Here is an 8,828-nt window from a genome sequence, read left to right as displayed (position 1 = left end):
AAAATCGAGACTTACCAACGGCGGTGCTCTCGGGTGCGACAGTTTCTTCGGGGCGAGTCGTGTTTTGATGTTTTACTCCGATCAACCTGTAGAGAAAAGGACAGTGATCACATTGGTATAAAAATTGCATCGAACGGAGACCGGGAAGGGCCTTATCAGAGGCAAAAATAGAGGGAAGTCGCGACGGCGCCGCTGGACTTCGGCGGTGTTTTTCGGGCGATTGGCCGGTGGTTTGGCTCCAATTTGGCCATAGGCGGATTTAGCATTGAAAAACGAGCCAAGGGGAGGAATTTACCTCGTTTGGCGTTCAAAAACTTTTCCGGTGCGACGGCGGGTGGCGGCGACCGGCTCCTCCGGCTTCTGGTTCTTCTTCTCCGGCTAGGCATTGGTGGCTAGGGTTTTGTGGTTGGGTGTCGGTGGGGTTATTTATACCATTCCCCTTTTAATCTCAACCGTCCATCAAGATTTAATCTGGACCGTCCGATCGTAATTTATTTGTGATTAAATCTGGGCCGTCCGTGCGCACATTTGATCTGGTCCGTCCGTGCGTGCGGGAACGGATCTGGGCTGTCCGATCGCGCGTACGCGGATCGCTCACTTGGCTCCGTCCGCATGGTCTTCTGCGTCAACTTCCTTGCCACGCGGCGTGTTCTGGTTGGCCAGGGCCGCTGACTGGGCTGCTAACGTGGTGCAACTTTCCTAAATTATGTTTTAACCCCCGATTTCTGATTTTCTTTTTAAAAACACCCATATAATCCAAATTTTTACCCCTTTTTTCCAAAATTAATTTCAATTAAATCCCAAAAATAATTTTACCCTATTTTATCATTATTATTAATTTTATTTCTATTAAATTAAATTAAATTAAATTAAGTTAAACACATAATTATTACAAAATAAATTAATCATTAAATAAAATAAAATAAAAAAAAAGGTTCCAATATTCAAAAATAAAAAATTTATTTTTGGGGTGTTACAATGTTTGGATTATATCTACGATAATAAAAATGGAAAATCCATAGAAGAAAGAATATATACTTAGTGTTCAAGTTATGCTGAATAAGTATGAACAGAATAAAATGCCATTAAAATTTTTAAAAGTCCTTGCTATTTAAGAAAATGTTTACTTAAAAACAGTAGCTAACTCCGGATAGATCTTAAGGTAAGAAAATAACAATTTGTAACACCCAATAATTTCTTGATTTTTATTATTATTATTAATTTTATTTAGTTTATTTTATAATGTTATTATTTTAATTGATTTATTTAATTTAATTTAAATTTTTCTTAATAAAAATAAAAATAATAATAATGATAAAATGGGGTAAAAATATTATTTAGATTTAATTGAAATTGATTATGGAAAAAAGGGGTGAAAATTAGGATTTTGGGGGTATTTTTGAAAAGAAAATCGGAAACCGGGGGTCAAAACGCAATTTAAAAAAATTGCGCCCCGTCAGCGCCCCGTCAGCAGCCACGTCAGCGGCCCAGTCAACAGCCCTGGCCAACCAGGACCTGCCGCGTGGCAAGACCACGTCGACTCAGGAACGGGCCACGTGGACGATCCGCGTGCGCGCGATCGGACGGCCCAGATGCGTCCCCGCGCGTACGGACGGCCCAGATCAAGCGTGCGCACGGATGGCTCAGATGCAAGCGCACGGACGGTCCAGATGCACGCGCACGGACGGCCCAGATTCAATCAAGCACAGACGGCCCAGATTTAATCAAAATGGACGGCTGTGATCAAAAGGCAAAAGGGTAAATAAAACCCCCACACCTGACCACAAAAACCCTAGCCGCCTGCCCTCGCCGGAGAAGACAAACCAGACGCCGGAGGAGTCGGCCGCCGCCACCCGCCGCCACACCGGGGAGTTTTTCGACCGCCGATCGAGGTAAATTTCATACTCCCGGCTCGTTTTTCAATGCGGAGTTCCCCTATGGCCAAATTGGAGCTAAAATCCCGGCCAAACGGCCGGAAAACACGACCAAAACCCAGCGGCGTCGCCGCGCCCCTCCTCGGTTTTTGCCTCCAATGAGGCCCTTCCTGGCCTCTGTTTGATACAATTTTTAGATCACCGTGATCACCATTCTTTTCTCTACAGGTTGATCGGAGCCAAATCACCAAAACACAAACCTCGCCGGAGAGCCGCCGCACCCGAGAGCACCGCCGCCGGTAAGCTTCAGTTTTTTTAATTTTTTTGCCCCTCGAGGGCCCTAGGGTTGTTTTATCGCAGGGACCGATGCAAGCGTCGCCGAAGCACGGCGGAGCCGCCGTGCTGGAATTGCGATATTGGCCGAAAGGGGCCCTGGGTCTAATTTGGGATTTTTGGGACACGTGCAGGTACCAGTAGTGCGTTTCAGTTCCCCAGGAAAAATTCAGAAAAAATTAGGGACAGCCTGTAGGCGCACTGTAGAGCCGTATTCGGACCTCGAAATAAGTAAGGATTCCTCACCCTATTTCCTATCACGGTATTAAAGTTCAATAAATGATAAAATGGTATTTCATGAATCAATAGATGTGTGAAATTGTTTAAGGTTGCTAATGGAGCCCGAGTCTGGTGTATTTGTCGGTCAATTGTTGTTTGTTCTATTTTATAGTTTTAAATGCAGTATGATGTCTGATGTTTTCATTTCATAGTTTCGTGTGCAAATATCACTGTTTTATTGATTACGGGTTGAATGACTGAGAACCCGATGTTGTGTGTTGTCTTGTTTGGCATAAATTACTGGTTTGCTGGTTTGTGTGTGATTTGATGATGCTGACTGAGGAAAAAGGGAATAAAAGGTAATGTAAATTGATAATTGTATAATGTGGTCAGCCTGACTAGATATCTTGGGAGATGGTGGACGGACCGGGTCCGTAGGGAACCCTACCGGGATTGTGGTCTCTCATACCGGACGGGGTATGGAGACCTTATATGTTTTGGCACCCATACTGGACGGGGTATGGGGACGGCCCGTTTCACCCTCATACTTGACGGGGTATTGAGGTTCATGGTTTTGGCGCCCATACCAGACGGGGTATGGGGATGGCCCTGGAATCAGGTTATAAATGTTAAGGGTTCACGGGTAGCGGGACCCCTATGGATCCCCGTGGATACTAGTAGGCTGGTAAATGAGGAAAAATATGTTGTGTAATGATTGAATTGCAAAAGGCATGATAAGTATTATGTTATACAGTTCATATGATTTCGTGATGATGATAATGTTATTGCTTTCGTATATTGTTTTATGAATTTCATCGAGGTAAGTGGATAGTAAAGACTTTTATTATTGATAAAAAAATTTGTGGTAAATTATGCTCCATTGGTCTTTTTGTGTTTTCTACCCACATTTACCTCCGTGACAGTGAGATAGTGCGATGTCTTTACTGGGCTGGTGTAGCTCATTCCTTATTTAATCATTTCATATCAGGAAGACATTGTTCCTGAGCCCGTTCCGCAGGAAGACGGCGAAGGAGACGCCTGAAGACTCCGTAGTTATATTTATAGTTTTTATTTTCGAGTTTCTCTTTTAGTTAGTTGTTCTTTTATACTTTGAGCATGTTTTTGGTTTTAGTATAAGGGATGTTAATCAAAATTTTTATTACGCTTCCGCATTTGACCTTTTTAATACACATATTTCATTTAAGAATTCCGGGGCCGTTACACAATTAATCATGGAAGAAATTATTTATAAAAAAAAATGATTGGTTGATTAATCTAAACTCTTGGCTTGATTTTTTATTATTATTATTATTTTTTTATTTTTTTGAAGATTTTATGATGCTTTTGAATTTTCAAAACTTTTATATATATATATTTTATTTTTAAATTTTTAATTTTTATGATGAGCATAAAATGAACTTTCTCTAAAATCTTAAAAAATAAAATGTATGGTAACTAAAAGTAAACTTTATTGTTCCAACTAAAATTTGGTGAATTGGTTAGGTCACTCCCTTTCCTTTTTCAAGAGAGTTGATATTTAAACTTTTTGGGTCTTATTTGACTGGCCATTAAAAAAAAGAAAAAACTTGTATGTACTCATCATGGACAAATTATACTGTAAAATATCTCTTCTTTCAGGTGATCATCTCTCGACTACATCTTCTATTAGGATTGGACCAAATGTGAAAGATCAATGAGCTGAAATTTTACAAAATAAAATTACTGTTTGTTTTATTAATTTCATTAATTATGAATTTAATAAATAAGTACAATTTATAAATTTCTTGTTATTTTAATTTTTTTATTAAGTTAATTTTCAATCAAAAAATAACATTTTAATTCGATTTCAACCAAATCACTTTTAAATCGAAGAATGTCTATATCTTCATTTGTAAAAAGTCAAGTACTCATTATCAACCAATATGGGATGAATACCAATGAACAACCTCGGCTACGTTTCTCACAATTTTTTCTAGAATAGAAAAATAAAAATAGCAAAAAACTCTTTCTTGTTGAAGGAGTTTTAGTAAGGAAAAAATATTTTTTTAAAAAAGCACTATTATAAGAATTTATAAGTTTTTCGACTTATAATTTTTTATTATTTATTAAAGACAATAATAACTTATTATATTTGTTATAAACTTTAGTTCTTTAAAAAGTTAGTCAAGTTAAATACAGTATAAATACATGCAATTTTGAAGATTCTATGTAACGGCTCCAAAATTTAAATGAAGATGTATGTATTAAAAATCTTAAAAACGAAAGTGTAATAAAAATTTTGATTAACATCCCTTATACAATAACAAAAAACGTAATCAAAATATGAAAAAAAATAAGCTAATTAAAAGGGATACTCGAAATAAAAACTATAAATAAAACTATAAACTCTTTAGGCGTCTAACTCGCCGTCTTTCTACGGAACGGGCTCGGGAACCCCGCCTTCCTGATCTGAAATGGTTAAGTAAGGAATGAGATACACTAACCCAATAAAGACATCACACTATCTCACTGCCACAGGAGTAAAGGTCGGTAGAAAACAAAAACAACCAATGGAGCATAATTTATAACAAACTCATTTATTAACATAAAAACCTTTACTGTCCACTTATCTCGGTGAGATTCATGAAAATAACTTATTAAAATAATTACATCATAAATATCATAAAATCATGTACACTTTGTAACAGAACACATGTCATACTTTTGCGCTTCAATAATCAGACAATAAATTTTCTCTTTTACCAGCCTACTAGTATCCATGGGGATCCATAGAGGGTCCCCGCTACACGTGAACCATTGACATTAATAACCTGATTCCAGGGTCGTCCCCATACCCCGTCCTGTATGGGCGCCAAAATCATAAACCTCAATACCCCGTCTGGTATGAGGGTGAAACAGGCCGTCTCCATACCCCGTCCGGTATGGGCGCCAAAACACATAAGGTCTCCATACCCCGTCCGGTATGAGAGACCACCTTCCCGGTAGGGTTCTTTACGGACCCGATCCGTCCACCATCTCCCAGGATATCTAGTCAGGCTGTCCACATTATCTATTTATCAATTCACATAACCTTTTTGCCCTTTTCCTTGGTCTCAATCATCCAATCATACACAAACATGTAAACTAGTAATTGACACCAAAAAAGACAACACAGTATCGAGTTCACCATAATACAAACCATAATAAAAGAAACCATAATTCATGCATACGAGACCATAAAATAAATACATTAAATATCATACTGAATTTAATACTGAAAAATGGATCAAACAACAACTGACCAAAAATACAAAAGATTCGAGCTCCATTAGTAACCTTAATTAATTATACACATGTATTAATTCATGAAATGCCGTTTTATTATTTATTGAGCTTTAATACCGTGATAGGAAACAGGGTGAGAAATCCTTACTTGTTTCGGAGTCTAAAATCAGCTCTACAGTGCGCCTACGGACTGTCCCTAAATTTTTTGAATTTTTTTCGGGAAACTGAAACGCACTACCAGTACCTACACGTGTCCCAAAAATCCCAAATCAGACCTAGGGCCCATTTCGGCCAATATCAAAATTCTGGCACGGTGGCTCCGCCGTGCTCCGGCGACAGCGCCGCCGCCTACGGCGGCGATCCGCCTCGGGTTGGCCGTTTTCGGCCAAACTTGCATTGGTCCATGCGATAAAACAACCCTAGAGCCCTCGGTGGGCCAAAAAATCACAAAAAACTAAGACTTACCGGCGGCGATGCTCTCGAGTACGGCGGCTTCCCCGGCGCGAGTCGCGTTTTGATGTTTTACTCCGATCAACCTGTAGAGAAAAGGACGGTGATCACAGTGATATAAAAATTGCATCGAACGGAGACCAGGAAGGGCCTCATCGGAGGCAAAAATAGAGGGAAGTCGCGGTAGCACCCCTGAACTTCGGCAGTATTTTTCGGCTGATTGGCCAGTGGTTTGGCTCCGATTTGGCCATAGGCGGATTCAGCATCGAAAAACAAGCCAAGGAGAGAAAATTTACCTTGTTTGGCGGTCGAAAATTTTTTCGGTTTGGCGGCGTGTGGCGGCGTCTAGTTCTTCTTCTCCGGCGAGGCATTGGCGGCTAGGGTTTTGTGGTCGGGTGTGGGTGAGGTTATTTATACCCTTCCCCTTTTAATCTCAACCGTTCATCAAGATTTAATCTGAACTGTCTGATCGCGATTTATTTAGGATTAAATCTGGGCCGTCCGATCGTGCGCACGTGGATCGCCCACGTGGCCCCGTCCCTCGTCAGCATTCCTTGCCACACGTCGTGTCCTGGTTGGCCGGGGTTCCTGACTAGGCTGCTGACGTGGCTCAATTTTTTTAAATTGCGTTTTGACCGCTAGTTTCTGATTTTTTTTTTCAAAAACACCCCCATAATCTAAATTTTCACTTTTTTTTTTTAAAATCAATTTCAATTAAATTCAAAAATAATTTTACCATATTTTATCATTATTATTATTTTTATTTTCATTAAATTAAATTAAATTAATTTAAATTAAATTAAAACCTTATAAATTAAATATATACAAAATTAAACTAAAATTCTAATATAATTTAAAATAAATAAAAATAAAATAAAAATAATAATTTTTTTCTTTTGGTGTTACAACTCTCCCCCCTTAAAGACATTTGGTCTCCCAAATTTGCCTCTTACTCTTGGTCGAACAAATGGGGATACTGGGCTCTAAAATCTGATTCTAGCTCCCAAGTAGTCTCCCTGGGCGTGTGGTTCTGCCACACGATCTTTACAAATGATATTTTCCTGTTGCGGAGTATCCTGCTCTTTCGATCCGTGATACCAACTGGTACTTCTTTATAAGACAGGTCCTCTTGGAGTGGAAGCGGTTCATGAGCCAAGACATGAGAGGAGTACGGGTTGTACTTACGTAGCATGGATACGTGGAACACTTTGTGGACCCTAGAGAGCTCTAGAGGCAGTGCTAGTCTGTATGCAGCAGTACCAATCCTGTCTAAGATTTCAAAAGGTCCAATAAATCGGGAGTTTAATTTTCTCCTCCTGTCGAACCTACTAATTCCCTTGAAATGAGTGACCTTAAGAAACACCCGGTCGCCTTTCTCAAACGCTAGGTCTCTCCTCCGAGTATCTGCATAACTCTTATGCCTATTCTAAGATGTCTGAATGTTCTTTCTGATTTTAACTATTTTGAACGTGGTCTCCTCTATCAACTTTGGGCCGAACAATCTTCTATCACCCACTTCTTCCCAACAAATCGGTGATATGTATGGTCGGCCATATAACACCTCATACGGAGTCATGCCAATGCTCGCTTGGTAGCTGTTGTTGTAGGCAAACTCTATCAGGAGTAGATGGTCGTCTCAATGGCCCCCAAAGTCAAGGACACAAGCTCGGAGCATATCCTCAAGTGTACAAATTATCCTTTCTGATTGTCCATCAGTCTGGGGATGGAAGGCAGTACTAAGAGACAGCTTTGTTCCCATAACTTGTTGAAAGCTACTTCAAAACCGAGAAGTGAACCTAGGATCCCTGTCGGATACTACTGTCACTGGAACTCCATGCAATCTGACTGTTTTCCGGATGTACATTCTTGCCAACTTGTCCAAGAGATCGGTCATCTTGATGGTTAAGAAGTGGGAAGACTTGGTAAGTCGGTCAACAATTACCCATATGGCATCATGTCCTGAACGTGCCTTGGATAACCCCGATACGAAGTCCATGGTGATATGTTTCCACTTCCACTCCGGGATCGGTAAAGGCTGAAGTAACCCACCTGGGCGCTGATGCTCTGCCTTGACCTGCTGACATACCAAGCATTTAGATACAAAGTCCGCTATGTCTCTCTTCATCCCATTCCATCAAAACCGGGGTCGCATGCTTTGGTACATTTTGGTGCTTCCTAGATGCATGGCAAACTTCGAGCTATGGGACTCCGTCATGATGTCTCTTTTTAACTCACTGTTATCTGGGACACACACCCTGTCTTGGAAACGAATTAATCCATCGGCAAAGATTCAGAATTCTGAGCTCACTCCCTGTTCTGCATCCTTCTTGCGGGCTACCAGAGCGGGGTCGACTGACTGGGCTTCCTTTATTCTCTGGATTAACTCGAACTGGACTGTCAGGCGGCCCAAACATGTGACTCTCTTCAGATCTTGAAGTCGAACCTGTTGCGTGGCCCCAATTGGCCTGCATTCTGAAACCATCAAATGGGCTAAGATACCTGCACATTTTCTGCTGAGAGCATCTGTTACCACGTTACCCTTACCCGAATGGTATAAGATATCACAATCATTGTCCTTAAGGAGTTCCATCCACCTTCTCTGACGCATGTTGAGATCATTCTGAGTGAATATGTGTTTCAAACTCTTATGATCAGTATACATCTGAAAGGTCTCTCCGTACAAATAAT

The sequence above is a fragment of the Carica papaya genome, chromosome 7 (genome assembly GCF_054855325.1).
Source record: "Carica papaya isolate Zhongbai chromosome 7, ASM5485532v1, whole genome shotgun sequence".
In the NCBI taxonomy this organism is placed as follows: domain Eukaryota; kingdom Viridiplantae; phylum Streptophyta; class Magnoliopsida; order Brassicales; family Caricaceae; genus Carica; species Carica papaya.
This window is presented reverse-complemented; position numbering follows the sequence as displayed.